The following is a 26,152-nucleotide window of genomic DNA, read 5'->3' as shown; positions in this document are numbered from 1 at the left end:
TTAGTAAGGTAAATGCCACTAAATTAAGGCTATTATTAGAGAATTTGAGATGTTACTGATAAAGCTGAATCCTATTTTGTTATAGTATCTTTACAAGTATTGACTTATTTAGGATCCATAGTCATTTGCATGATCACTGGTTCCTGAAAACTTCTGAGCTCTCCTCAATATGAGTGAATGTTCTGGCAATGGCAGGGAGGTTGGAACTAGATGATCTTAAGGTTCTTTCTAAGCCTAACCATTCTATGTTTCTATGTTGCAACTCAACATGTAGTGAGTACCTTGTGGTGTTCCATCAGCAAACGGGGAGGGAGAACTATCATGGTGATTCAAGACATATTCTTAAAGAATTTTTCATCTTGGCTTCATCTGTTGTGAAATGTCGACACTTCTATCTGACTTCACATATTGATTTAAATCTGCTTCATAAATACTTGAAGTACAGGTTTGTCAAAGCAATATATTACTTCAGCTCTCACAGTATGAACTATAAATAGTACAGAATTTCAGCATCTGAAACACAACATTATGCAAAGACTACTAACACTGACCTTAAAAGGGGTTTTCTGAGCTTTTTTAAGGTATGATTTTGAGGTTTTTCTGTTGATGTTACTCTAGTGATTTAGCTACATTTAATTGTGAAAGTGATTTAATTGTGAAGATAATTATGTGTTTGAGCTATAATCATTACTTCTAGCTTAGAACAGCAGTGTCATTTTATTTCCAAAGCCAAGGTGTGGCTGTTTGTCTTCAATTCTGTTGAGGTACCAGAGACGATTATAATAAATGAAAATAGTCTTCTAAAGTGATTGTAGTGGTGACATCAGGCAGATGACATGCTGACATCATTTGGTCTATATTAGGTTTTAGTGGCTTGAAAGCAGAACAATGCACCTGATGGCAGGGATAGCACATAGCACTAACAGTAATTATGTGGCTGAGCTAATTATTTTATCAACTCAACATGAGCATTTTTTCCCATCTTGATGTCACACTGCTCCATGACAGGAAAACTAAGCTCAGCTGAAATCTCATCTGTGTTCAGAGCATTATGCACTTCCTCCAGGTTGGTTACTTCTTGCTGAGAATGATGAATGACTTCAAAGTGTTCAGAAATTAAGTAAGTTAGATGCATCTTAAACTTGTAAATGAGCTGCTCTTTCATTGCATCCAGGCTACACAGATTTCTATTTAAAGGAAAAGATGTTGTTTTTCTAAGGTGAAACAAAAAAATATTCAATTGCCATTTTATTTAAAATCAGCCAGACTACTATAGCATCAGAGCATCTTAAATCACTCAGCCGTGATCTAAATCCTAGCATTTCTCAAGTGCAAAGAAAGAAAAAACAATTTCTCCAGTGGGTTATGATTTAAAAAACTAGCATTGACAAAGGAAGTACTATCCCACTTCTTCCTTATCCCATTTATTAATGAGGAAATATGCCTATACCAAGAACAGCAATCCAGCTCTATCAGCATGATGTCTACACAGACAAATTAGCCTAGAAGCAGTACCACACAAATGTCAATAAATTGTTCGTGGGCACTTTCACTAGCATGCATGGGCTGTATGCATGTACTAACAAACTGAGCAGTGCAAGGGACTAGCCTCTGTCAGAACAATTCCTAAATATTTCTGCCTTAGGTTGAATATATTATTAGACAGGCTTTAACAATATAATGAGTATCCATGAAAATGAAATGGGAGTTGAGTCCCTTATTTGCTACTTCTGGGAGTAGTTCTTTAGCTGCAAAAATGGAAAAACCTCTTTTCATCCCAGCGGCTGTTATCATTTAATGTCTTCTACCAAAAAAGGAGAGTTACAATTGAATACCAGCAATCACAGATATTGCTGTAGTTGCAAATTCTATCCTGTCAGGTTATGAAAGCTGTCATTTCAGAAGATGCTTTGAAGAAATTCATGTTATTGAGGAATATCAAGAAAATAGCCTTACTGGCAGCAGTATTGTCAGGACTTGACATTGAATGTGAAACCAAAAGAGGTTAGGATGTCAGAACACAATTCACTTAGCAATAAGCAAATTCATTTCAACCACTTTGACACAATATGGTGGGTCTAGAAGTTCATCTGTTCTTGAAAGCTTTTCAACCTGTGTATTTTTATGCCTTATATGCACATTCAGACTCACTGGAGAATAAAGCAACTCTTACCTTTCTTAAAAAGTGGACCCAAAAGGCCACATCATCAAGGCCTAACAAACAGAACAAGAGTTATCAAAACTCCCAATATTTTCTTTCTCTTCCAACTTACCTAAATCCTGGCTAAAGAAGTTATGAATTCAAGCTTTTTTATCTCTACCTGAGGGCTTGTCCTTGTAATTCTTAGACCTATTAAAGCTCATATGGCAGTTTTCTCTCTGGTTTCATCCCAAAGTTTACTTGTGACTAACCTACCTTAGTAATCGCTTTTGTTAAAAGTCATTGCACATGTAAAGAATTTTTCTTTTATCATGAAGAACAGATTGAAAAGATAGTCATGCATTCTAGCAGAGAAGAACATAAAGCTGTAGGAATAAGAAGTGAAACAACAAACTTGAAGACTTTTGTTTACTCTTCCAAAAGTGAAATTAAAGTAAATTGATAGGAAATTGATTTACAATTGATGACAGCTGTTTTATACAGTGGAAGTTTGTTTAACTGATAGAACTTATTGCCATAATAACTTACTGAATTCAAGAGCTTAGTAAGATTTAAAACAACTGTCACATGGATAATGGGGTCACCCACTAACACTGTTGTGTTAAATAGAAAAATAATTATTTTCTTCAGAATGGGAATAAATCTTCACGGTTTTACATAGAAACATATCATTAGCTGACAAGTATTAAGAAATAATTTCCATACAAACCAGTTATTTTAAAAGAAATGTTCATATAACTTTAATTTTGAAAAAAAAGAACCTCCATATATATCTGCAAAAGAGTTAGTTCTTGCAAATGAATGATTGATGAAAGGAAAAGAAAACATGATGTCTGTCAAACAGAACCTTCAGTTTTATTTGCAATAATGTTTAAAATGAAATTGATTTATTTAGAATATTTTAAATAAAATAATGTTAAAAAAAAAGAAAGTATGCAAGCATCAACTTCTAAAGACTTGTTTCCAAGACTGACTGCTGAGGATGCCTCAAGGGGCAGGTTGCTGTGTTCCTTCCTGAGACCTAAGGCTGGCTATTGGCATACATGTCTCTCTGATGGCACACAGGCTTTCCACAGCTGACATACCTAGAAGGCAACCCAGAAGGCAGTTGAAGGATGAGTGGTAAAATCAATCTGACTACCTGCAAAAGCTACTTTTCCAGAGCAGTGTAAGCTGTTAAACCAACTACTGAGTAGTATACCACCATCCAGTGGTCTTGGGAGGAGGGATAGGGAAGGTTGTGTTGTTGGGTTTTTTTAAATAAAATTTTAATACTTACTGTTTTTGTTTTTTCCCCTGTGGATTACCCATTTTTTTTTAATTATTTTTTTTTTTTAGTCTCTGCCACTAAAATGTTCTTCTGTGCATAAAATAATTAAACATACTTTAGGCCATAGACAAAGAAATTATTGGGATCTTGGTTATTCTTGTACATGTGCTTATGAATATTTTGTTGTTTATGCAAATGAAAGTTCTCAATTAAAAAATCCTAGTTCTAAGACTTTCACCAATACCATTCATCCCTATTTCACTGTCTTCCCTATCAATAGCACTTTTTTTTTTTTTTCCAGACATGGATTAAAGCACATTTCCACAGGTAAAAAAAAAGGGAAAAATATATTGCTCTAAAAGACTCCAGTGATGAACATTTGCGCAACTGACATTTTAGTAACCCAGAAATACATTTTCTGGGTCATGTCTTATGTCACTGCAAATAAAGCACCTTAAGCAGATTAGTGGAACATACCCTAAAAATCCCTATTCATCTGCATACTTTATAGAACCTAGGTAGGGTTACTTTAGAGAGACATACAAAGAGACATCTGATTTACTGATACCTACAGTGCAATAACATGACAATGAACCTACACATTCTCTTTGTAATCTGTCTGATGTTTATTGTTCTCACTGCTAAGTAAGCCAGTTATTCCAGAGCTAGTCTAATTTTGGTTTATTAAGGTATCTTCAACCTCCACCATGCATTCTTCATTGCTTTGTCTGCATGAGAAGGCTGAAATGTATAACTTTATCTTAATACAATTTTAGTATCTTTCTTGTGTTTATAGGTCATGGAACAATATGTAAATCTTTGCCAGTCAGTTCAGTTGATGCAATTTCTAGAGATAATATTCTGCCTGCATATCTGACTGGTGACCTGTAACCAGTGTCCATGAGCACAGAGTTATTTCCTGAGTCCTTAGTTTCCTGTACTTGCCCCAGATCACAGTACAAGCTCAGGACTTGGGATTTACACCACTGAGTATAATAATTATACCTGAGTATAATAATTACCATCAGAGCTCAGTAAGGAGTAGCACCATACTGTTGCTGAAGTTTACGGACTAAAAGCAGTCTCTTCTACCTTTGCTGCAAATGTTCAGTAATTTTTACAGGTGTGCATGTACTTTTGGGCAATTCTTTTTTTTACATGTTTTTTCTTTCCTTTCTCTTAAATCGTTATGGAAGCTGTGTGATTCAAAAGAAAGGATACTAATTAAACTCTTCATAAGAAGATAAATCTGCAAAAAAAGCAAGCTTGCTTGCCGAGTCTTCTCAAGTTTGACATTCACATTTAATCATAGCTATCAAATAAATTAAATGTTATTGTGTTTCTTCTCAGGTTCATTTTTATTATTTTTAAAATATCAGGCAAAGCAGATTCTACATTCTTTGTTTTAACATATATTTTGACAAATTATATTAACTTTAAAAGTAAGAAAAAATATATGTCCATCTCTTTATTAGATTTTTCCTCAAGAAGCAGCTAAATTTTCTTTAAAAATGTGAACCCAATTCATTTGTATTTTGATGAAATTAAAAAGAAAGGTCTAAAAACCCTATCATACTCTGATGCGTAATAATAGCAAAGAAACAAAAAAGTTTTAGAAGAATTAGATTCAGAATTGCAAAAGTTGCACTGGAAAGGATATTTACTTCATCATGCATGATGTACCAAACATCTTTTTGATAAACTGTTTTATAATTGGTTTTCAGACTTTGAGTCAAAATAATTTAAAAAACAAAACAAAACAAAACCTCAGTTATTAAGCATCTTTCTAAATAAAGTGATTGCAGTACATTCTTGAAAATCAAAAATGCTTCAAATAGACTCCAGTTCAGCAGTGCATATATGCATATTCAAACCATATATTCAGGAAATCACATCGTAGGAAATGCTTAAATTTCATTTTATTTAAAGATAAACAATAGTGTGCATGGGGTTTGTTTGTTTATTTGTCTATTAACTTTTAAAGGTGGTTCAGTTTCATGGGTGAACTAAAAAGTGAAACAAAACATTATGGGTCATCAATTTTTCTTTTTAGACATTTATCTAGAATTATGTTTCAAACAGATGTTCAGAAGCAAGCAACGTTTTCCTTACCTTTCACAAATAATGCCTCATCTGCTCATAATTCGAGACTGTTGGCTTGTTTCTGCATCTCCACTTTTGTTCGTTCTAACTCATATTCAATAGTAATTTCAGGAAACTCAAAGATACATTTAGTTTAGATAACAGACATTGTTAAATATTTGTTCAGATGCAACACTGAGCCCTGAAGGCTCAAACAGAGCTGAAGGCAATACAAGAAACACAGACAACATTAGTAAGTCACTTCTGATATGTTAAAGAAACATCCAAATATGTATGAATGGTTATCATATAGATCTACTCTAAATTATCTGACTGACCTGACAAAATTTAGACCTACCTTCATTCTTATTAAAGGCAACAGAAACTTTGGAATCAACTGTTTTCAAAGTGGTATTTTGGAAATAATATTTAAAATGAACGCTGAACCTAAATGCCAGCTGACATATCTTAGCTGACGTCAAGGTATGCATGGCACTGGAGAGAGCAGATCTATTTGAATAGCTGGTTTCAGGTTTAAAACTTTCCTTTTTTTTCTCCTGCACTGAACCATGCTGTTTGTACTCTTAAATAGCAGCTACTAGGGAACACTGGCAGACTGGGCAGTCAGAAGTTCTGGTTTATTTCAATCTGTTCCCTTCAACAGTGGCACTGGTTAAGAAATATGTTTTCAAAAGGTTCTTGTTCCCATTTTTTTTAAAATCTTTGAAGCAGAGACTGTCAATTTTCATACTCAAAGAAATCTGATCTTATTGAAGATTTATATACTGATATCAAGACACATACGTTCACGAACTTATGTGCTCTGAAGTAATTTTAAACATAGCTAACAAAACAATCTGGGCATGGCTGACTCAGGTTCTCTCAGAAAAAAAAATAATTTGCAAGATTTAGTTGGCTCAGAATTCCTATCTACAGAATAATGTTTCTAATAAAAATAAGAAAAAGAACGACTACTTTTTCAGCATACCAGAGGCAAAATCCACAGAATGAAAAAACAGAAGAAAAAATATCTTCCGAAGGTGTATAATAAAAAGTTACAAATAGGGAATTACAATAAAAAGCTAACAGATATAAATTTAGGAGGAATCAATTCTCCTGTCCAATCATATTCAACCTTAATAACAGAGCTTTAATAGGCTCATACCTTTCTGCCAGTTTCAGAAAAGACTGCTGCTGATCAATAGTATTTATTTTAAAGAAGAGAGTAAAGCAAGTAAGAAACTCTGGTGACTTGAGGCATACTTTTTCTCAGAAGGCAGATGAATAATGGTATAATGTGTGAAACATAGGGGCAATATACTAGGTAATCATAAGTTCTGTTCATCACTCATAGAGCTTCCATTTGCAATTGTTTGCTGTTTTGTTTATTTTCTTATTTAGCACCTTAAAGAACACCTGTTTGGAGCATTGTATTTTCTTGATTACTCGGTAGCAGAGACTTCCTACAGAATTTGCCTCAGAGAAGAAGAAATTCTTGGTAGTACATGAGACATGGAGTCAGAACCCTGAATAAAGAGGGAGCATATAAGAGCATATTCCCTACTGTGAGAAACCTTTTTGTCTTAAACTCAGGAAACAGACCGAGACCCTGCACATCCTGCTTTTATTCTATTCCTGGCTTTCAGAAGTGGCCTTATACTGCCTCTGGTTCTTCAGCTCCAGTCCTCCAGATCTCTGCTTACATGGAAAATCCTCTGCTGCTAAAACAGTTTTTCTTGAGTTTTTTTTTTTTTTTTAAAAAGGCTTTTCTTTAAAGCATTCATTGTTGCTACTTATTTCTCAGATCATGCTTCAAAAACTTTCTAGTCTAAATAGAGAAAATATTTTATGTGCTTCATTTGTTACTCTCCAGCCAGTTCCCATGGATTTCAGCTTAGTTTTCTTTTTTAATCATCCAATATTTCCATTTCCTTCCCTTCCCAGCACAAAATTGCACTATTATTCATTGAATTCACAGCTGTACCTGCAAATAAAAGAGGGCAGGGAGTGTTCCCTGGCAGAGAGGTGCTTGTTCCAGGCCATTAAAATCCTTTACCTCTAGAACAGGGTGGCCATACTCAGGCTACTTGTTAAAAGTGATTGCTGGCTTAGGAGACTGGAAGAGTTCTAGTTGAAACTGGGCCAAAATGAGGTAAAGGACCTTTGTGAATGGGCAGATGCAAGCACACAAACTATGTTCTGGGACCCAGCCCTAGACATTGTTTAGCTTAGAGCATACTGTTCACATCAGAAAGGTGGTAGTGTTTAGGGATTTGGGTTTGAGTTTTAGATGGGGTGTTTGGGGTTTTGGTGGGTTTTGTGTGTTTCGGCTTGGGGTCTTTTCTGTTTGCTTTTCTGTGTGTGTTAAAGCTAACTTCTTTACTTTATCAGCCTTCATGTTTTCTGGAAGGGTGAAAGATTGGGTTCCTCAGTAAGTTTCCCAAGTGTTTTCACAATTGTCTTGCTTCTTGTTAACTCTTCAGCCAACCAACTACACATTCTTTTCTTATGCATTCACTGCAATGGTCAAGGTGTTCTAGCCTGTTGACCTGACTAAAACCCCAAACCAAAAAAATGACTGCTAGAGTTGTTAAAGGATTGGTCAGAACTTACCACTGGATAAGAGCAGGAGCCTGCCAGCACTTTTTGCCATTACTGGGAAAGGGATGGTGCTGCCATCTCTGTTGATTCAGGGATTCCAGCTAGTGAAGGAGGAAAGTCCAGATCAAAATAAAACTTACAAATGAACAAATGACTTAAATTAGGATATTCCTTGTGTCCAGGACTGGGATTCACTTGGTGATTTTCTAGAATGGCTCGCCTAATATCTGGGCATTCTGATGCATATATAGAGTTTTGGACTGCTTACAGAAAGCAGAAAGGGCAGATGCAAGCACACACACTATGTCCAGGGCTGTCCAATGACAATGCAGCTTAGACTTGAGATGATTTAGCAGTCATTGATTTCCAGCTCATATACCTTGTTTTTTAAAGACTGTATTATGATAATGCTAGTGCTTATATTGGTTTCCTCAACTGGAGCAAACTCACATCCTGACTACCTGAAAGTCAGAGTAGCTCAGAGTTGCCTGCAAATTTTATGTTCCCATATATCTTTAAACAGTTAGCTCCAAGATACCCCCAGGTAGTAGCTGGCTTCAAGATATCTGAGTTAATGGAATGTGAACCCAAAACAATGCTTGGAAGCAAACTCTTTTTTCTTTTTTTTTTTTTTCTTTTTTTTTTCTTTTTTTAACTAAAAAAAATGAAAAATTCTGATATTTAGTAGTGGACAAACAGAATCTGCTGAAATGCTAAATACAAAACTTTGTCTGAACTAGTTCCCACTTTTAGCTCTGACTGTATGCCTGACTCACACAGGTATGTGATGGATGTCTGAAGCTCTTCTGTTGGTAGATGGCTACTCTTTCTAACCTTTCATTTGATATAAAAACAGTTTTGGTGCTTGTTTTTACAGTATTTCCATAGTTGCAGCACGTGAAACAGTGGTTCAGCAAAGAACACAGCTTAGAGATTTGTAGAGAAAGCAAAAAATAAACAAAATAACTTGATTCTAAAGACTAAAGGCAGTTGGTTTCTGCTAAAATGTGCAGTGAGAAGCAGATTGTGTGACTCATAGAGGAGAGTGGCATGGTAAAAATTAATAGTTTGATTATTTAGTTATTTTCTTCAAAAGTATCTGGAGAAGGAATGAGCAGCAATGTATGCAAAAAGCCTAATAAAGATTTTTTGTTGCAAAGACTGGAGAAGTTGAAGGTGTGGAAAGTGCTTATCTATTCTGTGACACTGTAGTTCCTTACAGGTAGCATAAACATTTGGTATGTGTGCTAAGTGCAACATTCAGAGAGCACTTTTATAGCATGAGGAAAATTCAGATGAAGCTAAATTTAAATGCAGAAATGCCTTATGGCTTGTATTTAAGGCAGTTGCATACAATAGCATTGGAAATATTTTTTTTTCTATATCTAACCATTTTCATTGACTTCACATCTCAATATACCAACTTCTGTAACTTTATGCATTGTATATCTTTCAAGCTTTTGAACAGTCTAAATGTGTGCTTTTAACATTGTCTCCAACAGTATTACCATATCCATCGAGTCTAGATGAGTGGATGACCAAATGCATAAAAAACTGGTCACATATTTGGGCTTCAGGGGTAGTGGTTATGGAGGCTGGAAACTAATGGGTCTGTCCTGGACCTGTTCAGTTTTAAGCAATGCCTAGTGCAGGTAGGCATCATCAGCTTGGCAGATGATGCCACATTGGATGATGACTTGATATGCTGCAGAGCAGGGCTGTAATACAGAGGGACCTACAAAGGATGGAAAAATGGGCTGACAGGAACTTTATACAACTCAATGAGGGCAAATATGAAATCCTTCATCTGGGAAAGAAGAATCCTTTGCAGCAGCAGCACAGACTGGGGCCTGCTTGGCTGGGGAGCAACTCTGCTGAAAAAATGGTATAGCAAGCTGAACAGGTGTCCTGGGTTTAGCAGCAGCAATCAGTTTTTCTCCTTCTTGGTAGCTGGTGCAGCGCTGTGTTTTGACTTTCAGCCTGGGAACAGTGCTGATAATACCGATGTTTTCAGTTGTTGCTAAGTAATGTTTACCCTAACCAAGGACTTTGTGAGGCTCATGCTCTGCCAGGGAGGAGGGGAAGCCAAAGACAGGACACCTGACCCAAGCTAGCCATAGAGGTATTCCATACCACAGCATGTCATGCCTGAGGGGGTAACTGGGAGTTACCTGGAAGGACGGGTTCTTCGGGGTGGGACTCATCTCTGGGCTGGTGGTATCCTATTCTCTTCCCTTGTTATTTTCCCTTATCATTGTTGTCATTGGTGGCAGTGGTGGAGATTTGTGTTGTACATTGGTTGCTGGACTGTTCTTGTCTCAACCCGTGGGTGTTGCACTCTTGATTCTCCTCCCCATTCCTCCAGGAGTGGGGACGGGAGAGTCCCCGGGAAGGGGGCCTTGACTGCTTCCATCCCGGCACCACTCACTGGGAGTGAGTGAACAAGCTGTCTGACTGGGTTTAAACCACGACAGTTCTTTTTGGCACCCAATGTGGGGCCCGAAGGGTTGAGATAATGACAGATCTGTCCGGATTAATAGTCACTTGTCACAATGCTGATTTATTGGCTCTCAAGGTTGTTCCTCTTGATCTCATGGTTTCAGTGTATCGTATCTTACTTCCATCTGGTATTTGCTGTATTAGTGTTTTTCAAGTGTGGGGCTTGGGCTAAGGTTTTTGTCTCATTGTACTTTATGGTAATGACTTGTAATACAAAAGGATCATTGATCATGAAACTGATCTGGCTTATGTTCCCAGTGTGGTCACCACCTTTATACTTTGGGAGGTATATAATAGAAGTGCTTAGCAATTACACATCTTTTTTCTCCTTCTCGGGTGGTCAACCTGTGAAGAAGACATTCTTTTACCCTCCCAGTCCTGCCCCCAGACCATTTACAGCATCGTTTGAGAGTTTTGAAGTTTTTGAATGGCCTTTTAATGCTGTTGAGACTTGTTTGCTGATGGTGATGGGAATCACCATGCTGGCACGCATACAGAGTGTGTTTTGCCTACGACTGATTTCAGGAGTTAAGCAGAGTCAGGTTTGGGTCTTGTCTGGGGTCAAACAACGATGTAGGAGGACCAAGAGATTTTCCCTGAGGCTGGACAGTCATGAGTGGCAGGGTGTGTGGGACAGTATGAGCAAGTATCTAGGTCAGTGGGCCCCTCCAGTACTTTGGAATTTCACTACCGAACAACTGCAAAATCCAGAAGAATTAGTAAAACACTTAAATGAGGTGTGTGGTCATTCTGGCCATACCAGAGATGGACAAATCATGGCAACGTGCTGGGGCTTGGCCTATGCTTACAGGGCCTTGTTCAACACTATCCAGCACCTTCAAAAGGAAAAAAATGTCGGTGGATCTGAGGGCAAAGCAACAGTCAGCACAGCTACTCCAGCTACCAAGAGCCGCCTCCAAAGACTGAGGGACTTTTTCTCTCTTACAATTGAGTTTATGAACCATTTCACCCACTGTTAGTGGTACTGTGTCATTCCAGGTTACTGTTGCCAATGAATGGGCATATGATGACGGTGCATTCCGTGTAAGTTTTCGCCACATGGGTTGTGTACATTCAACTTCATCTGGATCTAAGGGTGTATCCCCGTTATTCGGCTTGATGTGATAGATCATCTCTACGATGGCCGATTCCCTCAGAGACTGGATGCCTTTGTTTATAGTAGTCCACTTGGCCGAACGACTCATAACATCGTCCTTGTATGGAAACCTTTCTTTCACAGCTGCCAAGAGCCTCCTCCAAAGGCTGAGGGACTTTTTCTCTCTTGCAATTGCTTTGTCAATTCCCCCTTCTCTAGCAAGTGATCCCAGCTGCTTGGCGTCTGTACCTTCTAGTTTGTGACCATCGGCCCCATTGTCCCAGCATCGGAGTAACCAGGTGATGATGTGCTCCCCTGGTTGACGGGTAAAATCTTTTTTCATATTCCATCACTGGGTTGAGGTCCGAGGTCGAGAACTCACCTTTTCTTCTTCTTCATCATGTGATGATGACTCCTGATCAGATTCTAGACCGGGTGGTGAATTCATTGTTTCTTCATCTCTCTTCACCCTTCTTGCCTCTTTTTTGCTTGTTCACTTGTGTACTGGGGCAATCGATATTGGTACGAATTGGTCCTCTGGTTTGGCTGCAGTAATTATTACTGTGGTTTGAATAAAGACTGTACATGTTGCTGGGGGCGGTGTAGCTGCTGTGCTTAGAGCTGGAGTAAAATCAGCTTCTCCACTTCATCTGGGAAACTGCTCACCAGAGACTGAAGCCGTAGCTCTCATGGGACGATCAGTCTTGGCCGTTGCTCCCCTCTTCAATTCACTCACCCATTCCTCCAAAGCTGAAGTAGGTTTTCCATCCCACTTTGTCATGTCTTCTCCATGATCCAGCAGGTAAAGCCATAGGGTAGCCCATGGCATATACCTCCTGTATCTCCTTTCTCGAACAATAGGATGCCTTTTGTTGATAGCTGAGACGTGTGTTGGTACACATGAGGAGTTGGATAAATCAGATAGACCAAGCTGCAGAACCCCCCGTCACCTTCTCATCCTTCTCAAAAACTTCTACCGCTGTATTGCCCCACACAATAATGTCATCAATGTATTGCAGGTGTTCTGGAGCTTGCCCCTGTTCCAGTGCATTCTGGATCAGTCCATGGCAAATGGTAGGGCTGTGTTTCCACCCCTGGGGCAGTCGGTTCCAAGTGAACTGGACACCCCTCCAAGTAAAAGCAAACTGTGGCCTGCACTCTGCTGCCAAAGGAATTGAGAAAAATGCATTGGCAATATCAGTTGTGGCATACCACTTGGCTGCCTTTGACTCTATTTCATACTGAAGTTCCAACATGTCCGGTACGGCAGCAGTCAATGGTGATGTGACTTCATTCAGGCCACGATAGTCTACTGTTAGTCTCCACTCCACATTAGACTTTCGCACTGGCCATATGGGGCTATTAAAGGGCGAGTGAGTCCTGCTGATCACTCCCTGACACTCCAGTCTACGGATCAGCCGATGGATGGGAATCAGGGAGTCTCGGTTGGTGCGATATTGCCGCCGGTTCACTGTTGTGGTCGCAATTGGCACTTGCTGTTCTTCAACTTTCAGCAACCCCACAGCAGAGGGATCTTCTGAGAGACCAGGCAAGGTGGACAGCTGCTCAATTTCCTCAGACTCCAAAGCAGCAATACCAAAAGCCCACCGGTACCCTTTTGGGTCTTTGAAGTACCCTCTTTTGAGGTAGTCTATGCCGAGGATGCATGGAGCCTCTGGACCAGTCACAATAGGGTGCTTTTGCCATTCCCTCCCAGTCAGGCTGATTTCAGCCTCCAGCACAGTCAACTCTTGGGATCCTCCTGTCACTCCAGAAATATAGATGGATTCCAGCCGTTGACAGCTTGATGGCATCCGGGTACACTGTGCCCCAGTGTCTACTAGAGCCTTATACTTCTGTAGGACTGATGTGCCAGGCCATCTGTTCCACACAGTCTAGTAAATCCAGTTGTCTCCTACCTTGAAACCAGGGGGCACAAAATCACAAAATGGAATATAGAAACCTTTCGAATTAAAGTAATGTTAAGTTTGATGGCTTTGTAACAGTAGCAATAGAAAATTACTGAGGTGCATGATACATAGAGAAAAAAAATAGAGTACAGCTAGAGAACATACTGAGAATTCTCACAAGATAAATCATTATAGTTGACATAGTTTAAGAAAAACAGTCTAGAACAGGACACAGGGATAAGGAGTATCTGGGAACCGCAGGTGTCCAGGATGGGCTACAGTTAAAGTAGCTGATAAGTAGGAGGATAGGAGGATTATTACGTCTCTGGTGCTAACGAAGCAATTAAACTGGTATGAGCATCTTCTGCGCATGCTTCAAAGTCTGACAGAAGTGATGAAGATTGTTGGAAGAAGTAAACAACCCTCAGAGACCACCACCACAATTCTGTACGCATGCGGGGAACTTTCTGGAAAATTATGTAATCCATACGTAGCCTCATGAATATGTATGTATGCCCAGTGGCTAAAAAAGGACGGCTTGTGTGGCAATGGGGAGACACACGTTAGGAGGAGCTATCCCCTGTGTCTCCCGGCACCGCAATAAAGAATACCTGCTTGTCAGCTTGAAAACTTTGTTGGCAGGTTTGTTCCTGGAGTTTTCGCCGAATCAATTTGGTGACCCATATGGGACCCTCTCTGTTCAGCTGCAGGACCTGCTGAGGACAGGGCTCCCTAGGGCCCTTGGGAATTTTTCCCGGAGGGACCCCTCGACTCATTTGGCTCGCTGCGGGAGCAGACAAGGACCATCTCATAAAAGGTATTCTTTTCTTTTATATGGTCTGTAAGGTGCAGGGGGCATCTCGGTTTGGTAAATTGGTTTGGTAAGCGTACGCAGGGTTTGGAACCCTTCCATAAATCGAGATAGGATATCTCGTAGGTAAAGGCGTATACCTGGCTGCTAGCGTCCGTGTGGTAAGCACCCACAAGAAGCAGGGGGCTTCTTGTGGTTTGGGTCCTGCAAGACACAAGGGGTGTCTTGTGGAAATGGTTTTGGATTTTACTGGCATACATCCAGAAGAAGCAGGGGGCTTCTTGAGGTTTGGGTCCTGCAAGACACAAGGGGTGTCTTGTGGAAATGGTTTTGGATTTTACTGGCATACACCCACAAGAAGCAGGGGGCTTCTTGAGGTTTGGGTCCTGAACGATGCAGGGGGTGACTTGTGGAAATGGTTTTGGATCTTGCTGGTATTTATTTTGTGTCTTGTTACATAAGGATTTTGGTCTTGTGATTTTGGTATCAGTAACAGACTGTTATAACTAAGCAGGGAATGGTCTGAGCCATAGGGGTTAGGATGTATTGCTTTTGATTCCACTGGTATTCCTCTTATTTTGTGGCTTTTTACAGTAATGATTTTGGTACTGGTGACAGGATAACTGTGTTACTAACTGTTGTTTGTTTGGTTGAATTTTAGTCTCTGTCTTTGTCTCAAGTGTTGTAACTGTGTGGAGTGTGTCTGTGGGATCCCATTTGTGTATGTGTGTGTGTGAATGTGAGATTGATAATGGAAAATCAGCAGAGTGAAAGCATCTTGAAAAAGAGTCTTTTGGGCGCATTTTAGCATACTGGAAAGAACTTGGAGAGTCTCCTGGGGGCTCAGTAAATAAGAAAACATTGGTAAAATATTGTAACCAATGGTGGCCTTTGTATACTTTGGAAGATCAGGAAAAATGGCCTAAAAATGGAACTCTGAACTATAATACATTGTTACAATTAATGTTGGTTTTGAGGGGGTAAGGAAAATGGTATGAAGTAATGTATGCAGATATGTTTTTCACTTTAAGAAATCACGCAGAGTGACAGACTGAATGCAAAATTAATATAGCTGTGCCAGATTCCTTAATTTCGGCCTTGGAGAAGGACAGAGAAGAACTGAAAGTTAAGCTGAAGAGATGTTGTTCAGCCTGTGATATTGGGGAAAGATGTTTAAAGTTAAAAAAAACAGTAATCAGGAAGGTAGGTTGAAAATCATGTATCACAGGTACCTCCAAGAGAAGCAGCCTCTGTATCCATCCTATTATTTGATATTGATAAGGAGGAAGAGATTGCTGTCACTGGCAACAAGCAGCACATTCACGTTCAGAGTTAAGAAGGGGTCAAAAGGGAAGTGCTGTTGCAGAGGCAGGCATCTGCAGCTCCTGCAGAGCAGGGTGAGCAGCTGTGAAAATAAAAAAAAAGGGAAAACCAAGGGGGAAAGGGGGGGAGCTCGGGCAGCTCCTGTGTTTGAGCGTGGAGGAGTGACGAGGGCAGCAGTGGGGGAGTGGGCTTTTCTGTGGAAACGGATCAGTGTGTGTGCTATGGGGAGTTTGGACGTTGGAAGTGAGACTGCCTGGGGCGGGGGAACAGTGCCATGGGGTGGCTCCGGTGACTGAATTGGAACTAGACTGAGAGGGACCTGGGGAATCTACCCTAGCAGATCCACTGGTTACATTAAAACTAGGGACTAGAAGAAATAAAGTGGAATTCTAGGAATTTTAGTGGATACAGGAGCAACTTGTTTGGTGTTAACTCAGAGAGAAAAGAATTTGTTACAGATGTGGGAACTACTGGCCACCAAGAAAAAGTGGGGGAAAAAAAAAAAAAAGAAAAAAGAAAGGCATTCTTTCTGAAACCTTTAAAGTACAAACTGGGAAAACAAATAGGAATGCATAAATTTTTATGCACGCCAAATTCTCTAAAATCTTTATTAGGGCAAGAAGCAACATTTAAAGAAGGCAAAATGGAATTTAGAGTTAAAACCAATCAATTAATTGCAGTTTTGAGTTTATCTTTAATTCAACAGAAAAGCAAAAAGGAGGACCTCCCTGAAATAGAAGAAATCCTTAATCAGGTATATATGGGAGTATGGGCATCTGAAGTTCCAGGTAAGGCAAAAAATGCTTTGCCTGTTAAAGTGGAAATAAAAAAGGGGGGCCTACCCAATTAGAATAAAACAGTATCCCTTAAATCAGAAGATCAAAGGGAATGAAAAAAAAATGATAAATTTTAAAATATAGATTATTAATTGAATGTGAATTGGAATATAATACTCGTATCCGGACAGTAAAGAAATATGATGGGAAAAGTTGCACATTGGTTTACGATCTCAGGGTAAGAGACTGTATATTCGAGCCAATCAGATGTGAAAGAAAAACCTCTGGAAGATGCTGATTCATGGTTTACTGATGGTAGTAGCTTCATGAAAAATGGTAAACGAAAGGCAGGATATGCCATTATCATCACTTCACAGGTAATAGAAGCTAAACCTTTACCTGCGAACACCTGTGCCCAAAAGGCAGAAATAATAGCATTAATGATAACCCTGGAATTGGCTAAAGATAAAAGGATAAATATTTGGACTGATTCTAAATATACATTTGGTGTGGTACATGCACATGGTGCTATCTGGAAAGAACAAGGACTTTTGAACACACAAGGGAAACAGATTAAACATGCTACAGAAATTCTATGATTACTGGAAGCTGTTCAGCTACCTGAAGAAGTAGCTATTATGTACTGTAAAGGACATCAACAAGGAGACTCTCATCAGGAAATTGGAAATAATTTGGCTGAGCACCTGAACAATCTCAAATCATGTCCTTAATCCCTGGCGGCAAACCAACAATTGAAAAATCTAAACCTAGGTATTTAAAAGAGGATAGAAAATTGATTGAGGATCTAAAGGGACAGGAAAATAAAGAGGATTGGACTCAAATACCTGATGGGCGAATTGTAGTCCCCTATAACCAACTCTGGAAGTTAGTTCAGGAAGAACATAATAAAACTCATTGGGGTAGCAACTCTTTGTATAAATATTTAGACAAAAAATTGTAGGAAGGAATCTATACACCACAGTTCAATTAGTGACAAAACAATGTCAGTTATGTCTTAAGAATAATCCTAAAACTGAAAATAGAAATCAAATTGGGAAAATTGGGAGAGGAAGTTTTCCGGGACAGCAGTGGCAAACAGATTTTTCTGAATTACCAAGAAAAGGGGGTTATCGATATTTGTTGGTGTTAACGGATACTTTTTCAGGCTGGCCAGAAGCATTCCCTTGTAGGATAAATAATGCAAGACAGGTGATTAAAACATTATTAAATGAAATAATACGTCGTTTTGGACTACCAGCAGCAATTTCTTCCAACCAGGGTTCACACTTTAGTGCAAAATTGTCACAAGAAATTAGCAAAAAATTAGAAATTGATTGGCAACTACATGTTCCATATAGGCCTCAGGCCAGTGGGCAAGTACGAAAGATGAATCATCTGATTAAACAACAGATTAGTAAAATATGTCAGGAAACGAATTTCTATTGGTACCAGGCATTACCACTGACTCTATTAAGAATTTGAACTAAACCTCAGTCGAAAGAAGAGGTCAGTCCATTTGAGATTTTGTATAGAAGACCGTATCAGTCCCAGTTTAAAGGAGAAAGTCTTCAGGAAGTGGGAGAAGGCTATCTCCGACAGTTTCTGATCAATTTGGGAAAACAATTGAAGGAGATAAATAAGAGAACAGTAGGGACAAGAATAAGAGGTTTGGATTATCCGATTCACCCTTTCAAATCTGGAGACTGGGTTTATGTTAAGAATTTTTCAGGAGATCCTCTACAGGAGAAGTGGAGCGGACCGTACCAGATAATATTGACCACCTTTACAGCAGTGAAGATAAAGGAACAACCTGCTTGGATATATTATTCAAGAATTAAGAAAGCACCAGAGGCAGAGAATACAGGGCGGATCAAACCTTCAAGACCCTTACATATGAAATTGTGTCGGTCATAATTTGGACTCATATGACAACTGGCGCACAAACTTGGGCCAGAACTTATACCTGAAATTAGTGCAGAATGTTACTAATGTTTTTAACCGTAGTGATTGTTGGGTATGTGCACAGTTGCCTAAATCAGGAGAAAGCCTGGATCTCCCATTAATTGGAGTTCCAATACCTGTCTCATGGACAAATTTGTGGGTGAACACTAGCAATCTGTATTCGAAGGAAAGGCTAAAATTTGGAATAGTTAATCCTAATCCAGGTAATAAATATTACACCTGTGCACAAAGGTGTATTACACCAAGAACCAGGGTAGGAAATCTTGCTTAAATGCCACGGATGTAGGTCACCATTCAAATTGCAATCATACTAATAATATAGATGGTATCGTAGTTCAGTGATGGCCCGTTTCTAAAGGGAAAGGATGTTATTGGTTATGCGGCAAAAATGCTTATAAGACTCTACCCCCCCCCCCCCCCCCCCCCCCCCAGCTGGAAGGGGGCATGCACCTTAGATGCTGTAATACCCAATTTTAACCAGCCTGTCTAAAGTGGTATTACAAAACCAAATGGCTCTAGACATGTTATGGGCATCAGAAGGAGGGATTTGTTCCATAATCAGTGAAAGCTGTTGTTCCTATATAGACCAAAGTGGCAGAATCGAAACAACTCTGGAGGAAATTTGGAAACAAACTAAGATATTTCATGAAATGGGCATGGATGATACTTCCTGGGGTTTTGAAGAAATATGGAATAAGTTAACTTCATGGTTACCCAATCTCTCCTGGTTGAGGCAACTGGTTGCAGGAATATTGATGTTAATTATTTTGATATTGATTACTTGTGGTATGATACAATATTCCCTCTGGTGTTGTAAACGGTCTATGATTGGAAAAGGAATGAAATTAAGCACCAAGTAGAAATGGGAAATCAACCTCCACCTGGCTGGAGGCAGGGCCCCTCTAATGGTCATCACAGCGTTGGACACGAGTCATGTTGAAAGGGATTATTCTTCATTATGACAGGAGCTGGGGCTGGCTGTGGGGCAGCACTGATGAGAGCAGGGGGTGGTCAGGCACAGCACCAGGTGGCCTCTGCAACAGATCCTGCTGAAAGCTGGTTTTGCCATAAAATGGAGTAAGGTCAAGGGACCTGCACAGGAGATTCAATTTTTGGGAATAAAATGGCAAGATGGACATAGACAGATCCCCACAGATGTGATCAACAAGATAACAGCAATGTCTCCACCAACTAATAAGAAAGAAATGCAAGCTTTCTTGGGTGCTGTGGGGTTCTGGAGAATGCACATCCCAAATTACAGTTTGATTGTAAGCCCTCTCTATCATGTGACCCGGAAGAAGAATGATTTTAAATGGGGCCCTGAGCAACAACAAGCCTTTGAGCAAATTAAACGCGAGATAGTTCATGCTGTAGCCCTTGGACCAGTCCGGACCGGGCCAGATGTAAAAAATGTACTGTACACTGCAGCTGGGGAGAACAGTCCTACCTGGAGCCTCTGGCAGAAAGCTGCAGGGGAGACTCGAGGTTGACCCCTCGGCTTTTGGAGTCGGGGATACAAAGGACCTGAGGCCAGCTATACCCCAACTAAGAAAGAGATACTGGCAGCCTATGAAGGGGTTCGAGCTGATTCGGAAGTGATTGGCACTGAAGCACAGCTCCTCCTGGCACCCCAGTTGCCCATGGTGGGATGGATATTCAAAGGTAGGGTCTCCTCTACACATCATGCAACTGATGCTACATGGAGTAAATGGGCTGCACTAATTACACAACGAACTCGAATAGGAAATCTCAGTCGTCCAGGCACTCTAGAAGTCATCACGGACTGGCCAGAGGGCAAAGATTTCGGAATGTCACCAGAGGAGGAGGTGGGGCGTGCTGAAGAGGCTGAAGTGTCAGAAAGTGAAAAGCAGTATGCCTTGTTTACTGATGGGTCCTGCCGTATTGTGGGAAAGCATCGGAGATGGAAGGCAGCTGCACGGAGCCCTGGACGACAAGTTGCAGAAACTGCTGAAGGAGAGGGTGAATCGAGTCAGTTTGCCGAGGTGAAAGCCATCCAGCTGGCCCTGGACATTGCTGAATGAGAAAAGTGGCCAGTACTTTATCTCTATACTGACTCATGGATGGTGGCAAATGCCCTGTGAGGGTGGTTGAAGCAATGGAAGCAGAGCAACTGGCAACGCAGAGGTAAACCCATCTGGGCTGCTGCACTGTGGAAAGATATCGCTGCCCGGGTGCAGATCCTGGTGGTGAAGGTACGTCATGTAGATGCCCATGTACCCAAGAGTCAGGCCGCTGAGGAACACCAGAACAACCAAGTGGATAAAGCGGCTAAGATTGAAGTGGCTCAGATGGACTTAGATCGGCAACATCTAATTATTATTATTTTTGGCCCGGTGGGCCCATGACACTTCAGGCCATCAGGGTAGAGATGCAACATACAGATGGGCTCGTGATCGAGGGGTGGACTTAACAATGGACACTATTGCCCAGGTTATTCATGAGTGTGAAACATGTGCTGCAATTAAACAAGCCAAGCGGTTAAAGCCTCTTTGGTATGGAGGACGATGGTTGACGTATAAATATGGGGAGGCCTGGCAGATTGACTATATCACACTGCCGACAACCGGCCAAGGCAAGCACCATGTGCTTACCATGGTGGAAGCAACCACCGGGTGGCTGGAAACATACACTGTGCCCCATGCCACTGCCCGGAACACTATCCTGGGCCTTGAGAAACAGATTTTGTGGTGATACAGCACCCCAGAGAGAATTGAGTCAGACAATGGGACTCATTTCTGGAATAACCTTATAGACATTTGGGCCAAGGAGCATGGCGTTGAGTGGATATATCACATCCCCTACCATGCACCAGCCTCTGGGAAAATCAATGGGCTATTAAAAACTACACTGAGAGCAATGGGTGGGGGAACTTTCAAGCATTGGGATCCACACTTACCAAAGGCCACCTGGCTGGTCAACACCAGAGGATCTGCCAACAGGGCTGGCCCAGACCAGTCAGAGCTTTTACATATTGTAGAGGGGGACAAAGTTCCCGTGGTGCATATGAAGAGTTTGTTGGGGAAGAGATTCTGGGTTATTCCTGCTTCAGGTAAAGGCAAACCCACTCGTGGGATTGCTTTTGCTCAGGGACCTGGATATATTTGGTGAGTAATGTGGGAAGATGGGGAAGTCCGATGTATACCTCAAGGGGATTTGATTTTAGGGGAAAACAGCCAATGAACTTAATTGTATGCTGTTGCCTGCTGTGTAATACTTTTATAGCTCATCAACAACATGTCTTCAGGTCACCAGCTACTAGCCCTGACTTCCCTCCAATCATCATCCCAACAGAGAATGAACTTTGATAGAACCAGACGAGTTCTGCGGTAAAAGAACGATCAGCATCAGCAGGCAACGATCCAATACTGCACACAGCCTTTCCTGCCCTGAAAGATTGTTACAAGAGATGGAACCTGACATCATGGACCAAATGGACTCGGCAGCATTATAGGTATTGGTCCATGCACTAAGAAAATGATCTTTTTCTCTTGGTCTGTATGTATATGGATGTATATATGTGGGAGAGCGATGGTGTATTGAAAACGTGGGATCTGAGCATGATGTGTATGGTATGGAATAAGGGGTGGATAATGTCGTGGGTTTAGCAGCAGCAGTCAATTTTTCTCCTTCTTGGTAGCTGGTGCAGCGCTGTGTTTTGACTTTCAGCCTGGGAACAGTACTGATAATACCGATGTTTTCAGTTGTTGCTAAGTAATGTTTACCCTGACCAAGGACTTTGTGAGGCTCATGCTCTGCCAGGGAGGAGCGGAAGCCCTGAGGAAGCGGAGACAGAACACCTGACCCAAGCTAGCCATAGAGGTATTCCATACCACAGCATGTCATGCCCTGGGGGGTAACTGGGAGTTACCTGGAAGGACACGGGGTCTTCGGGGTCAGACTCAGCGGGTGGTATTGTATTCTCTTCCCTTGTTATTTTCTCTTATCATTGTTGTCATTGGTGGCAGTGGTGGTGATTTGTGTTGTACATTGGTTGCTGGACTGTTCTTGTCTCAACCCGTGGGAGTTGCACTCTTTCGATTCTCCTCCCCATCCCTCCAGGAAGGGGGAAGGGGAGAGTCCCCGGGAAGGGGGCCTCGATTGCTTCCATCCCGGCACCACTCACTGGGAGTGAGTGAACAAGCTGTCTGGCTAGGGTTTAAACCACGACAACAGGAGCCACCAGTGTGCCCTGGAAGGTGGGAGAGATGTCAACAGCCTGTGTTGCATGAACAGGAGCAAGTCAAAAGACTGAGGAGATACTCAACACTACTCAGCACTCAGAATTTTATGTCCAGTTTTGGGTTCCCCAAAAGACATAGGCAAACTGAAGTGAGAAAAAGACAGGGTCTTTTTCAGCCTGGAGAAGACACAGCTTCTGCATGTCCTAAAAGGCACCTGCCAGTCATTTCAGAGAGGTGATCGAGCAGATGAAGCTAGGCTGATCATAGCAGTGCATGGTTGAAGGAGGGGCAAAGGATATAAAATGAAGCAAGAAAAGTTCATGCTTGATATGAGCAAAACATTTCTCCCCAGGGGGACAGTCAAGCAATGGACTGCTTGAACCCTTGTCATATTGCTCAGAGATACTGTGCAGATCCTATTCTTGAAAGTTTTGAAGACCTAATAGATAAAGCCCTGAGCAATCTAGTCTGACCATAGTGCTGATCAGGCTTTGAGCAGAAGCTTGCACTAGAGACCCTCTGATGTACTTTGCAGCCTAAATGATCCTAAGATCATATATATTTCTATGTGTTTTAAAATGCTGTTCCCCAGTCCTTCTTTGTATGGAAATGTTCAGCTTTCTGTGTTTCAGCACTCAAATTCTATGTTTTCTTTCTCTTTTTCTTTTTTTTTTTCCTTTCTTTTCTTTTCTTGTTTATTAAATCCTAACACGGGAGCGTTGACTGACTGACTGACTGAGAAAGTTGGAGGTGTTCAGCCTGGAGAAGAGAAGGGTGCGGGGAGACCTCATAGAAGCCTTCCAGTATCTGAAGGGGGCCTGCAAGGATGCTGGAGAGGGACTCTTCACTAGGGACTGTAGTGATAGAACAAGGGGCAACGGGCTCAAACTTAAGCAGGGGAAGTTTAGATTGGATATAAGTAAGTTCTTTACTGTAAAGGTTGTGAGGCACTGGAATGGGTTTCCCAGGGAAGTTGTGAATGCTCCATCCCTGGCAGTGTTCAAGGCCGGTTTGGACAGAGCCTTGAATGACACGGTTTAGTGTGAAGTATCCCTGCCCATGGCAGGGGGGTGGAACTAGATGACCTTAAGGTCCTTTCCAACCCTAACTATTCCATGATTCTATGATTCTATTCTAAGACCTGACAATTGATACTTTTTTTTTTTTGTAACACCTTCATTTCATGCAACTAAATTTATTGTGAAGAAGAATTGAACCCAAACATAGAAATTAGTGATATAATACTGGATATATTTAAAATTATGTGTCTGCGTTTATGTTCTTGAAGACATCTTAGGTTTTATCATTATTTTGTTATATTAGGTAGAAAGATAGAATGATTTGGGAACTTCAGTGGCAGCTAGGTATAGTGTATGGATCTGGCTTTTTTATTCCTACATAAACCAGTATTTTCAAAACAGTTTATTGAGAAACTGTTACCTGAGGTGTCATAGGAGTCTAAACGACATTCTCATGCAGCTCTTTCGAACTTTAGAAACCATTCCAAAAGAGATTCAGCATTTGAACATGATTATCCATGATCAGGTAAGTTTAGAAGAAGTATCTTATTTATAAAGTATGTGACAGTTCAAAGAAATTTTAAGGAGTTTTCTTTCCCTTAAGACTAAAGAGAATATGAGGGACCTGCTTTCCTACATAAAGAAATGTACCTTCCTGCTAATCTGTGTTCTTACTGTGAACTCAGTCATCAGTATTCACTCAGGCTGAATGACATACACTGTAACTTACTGCTTAAGTGATTTAGCAATGTGTTTGTATCCGGTCTTTGTCTTGTTTAGTAGACACAAGAACATTTAGTAATTATTGCTATTTAAAGATTAGTAGCTGATGGATGATGATGGTATTTTAGTAAATTGTTTCTTTACAGTAGAACTATGGTGGTGTTTTTTTGCTCCTTGGCAATATAGGGCTTTTTTACATTAGAAATTTGGACTATAGTAACTGTTCTGGCAAGACTGTGTAGCTGCCCCAGTGTGGGTATGGATGCAGTTATATTTATCAGATGATGATTTCTGCACGAAAAGCTATTTTCCATAAAGTATATGCTATTTATAGGCTATTCCTTTATCAGTGAAACAGCACCCTTGCTACTTTTACATCCAATTTATTCTTATTAATACTGGGATTTGGGATCTTAGAACTGTAAGATAACTCAGGTTGGAATGTACTTCGGGAGGTGTCTGACACAACCTCATGCTCAAAGCAGGGCCAGCAGCCATAAATTAGATCAGGTTGATTAAGGTTTAGTCTACTTGGATCTTAAAATTTTCCAAGGATGGAGACAGCATGTCTCTGGGCAACATATTCAACTTTTCTTATGATCTCCTTGTGTAAATTTACCTTTGCTTGACTCCTTGGTTTGCTTGCTTGCTTGCTTCCTTCCTTCTTCCCTTCCTCTTTCTCACTAGGAGGCCCCTGCTTATCAGCTTATCATCTCTTCACTTGTTACTTAGTCACCACTTTCTCTGTTTTTTTTGCAAGTTTCTTATCAATTATTGTCTCCTGATAATCTGTCACCAATACATCTTCATCAATGTTTCTTTATATATAATGGTATAAACACATCCATGCTTTTATCCATCAAATGAATTATGTATTTTGACTTTTAAATTATTGTATTCATTTAAAAACCTGTCACTTCTGTGAAAATTTGAAGACACAGCATTGTGAACACTTCTCAACACAGAAATTATTTTTTTCTTTATTCCTGCTCTTCTTCACAGATTTTTCAGTTTTTTATATATGTGGCTAAATCTTGACACAGACAGTACCTGAAATAATATTTTAAACTTTCCCTAACCATATATGGGGCTCAACCTGCATTACCATTTAAAAAAGTTTGAATAAGGAAAGCAGTTGCACCTAACAAATATACTCAATGTCCCGTGACAGTCTAAATCAAGTTTATCCCACTATCCTGAACATGGAATTTTCTAGTGACACCTCTGACCCATAGAACTGCAGTAAATTAAATATAGAATTTCATTATTCTTTCTACAGTATCCTTTATTGTAGATATTTTTACTGCTTTCTCTTACTTTCTTTGCAGAGATCTTTCAGGTGATATAGGAGGAAAATCACTAGTTGAGAGACTGAGCTTCATTGTAACAGGGTACATATTTCTAAAAAGTGACAAACTTTCAAACAGTAGTGGAAGAATTAAGTTAAACACTGTCAGAGCCCAGCCACCATGATTATGTCATCTCTTGCAGAGGTTTTGGAACAATTTTGACCTGAGCCAGCAACCATGCTTCCAGGGAATATATGGGCATGTTTCTGGAGCTACTACAAGCAAGCATGCATTAGGTTTGCATAGCCAGCTCTTGGTAGCAGGGAGCTACAGGGGTGACTTCTGTGAGAAGCTGCCAGAAGCTGGCCCTGTGTCCAATGGAACCAGTACCATCTGGCTCCAAGATGGACCTACTGCTGGTCAAGTCT

The sequence above is a fragment of the Pezoporus occidentalis genome, unplaced genomic scaffold (assembly GCF_034315485.1).
Source record: "Pezoporus occidentalis ecotype Australia unplaced genomic scaffold, CSIRO_AGI_Poc_V1 ctg185, whole genome shotgun sequence".
Classification (NCBI taxonomy): Eukaryota; Metazoa; Chordata; class Aves; order Psittaciformes; family Psittacidae; genus Pezoporus; species Pezoporus occidentalis.
Note: the sequence above shows the minus strand (reverse complement) of the source record.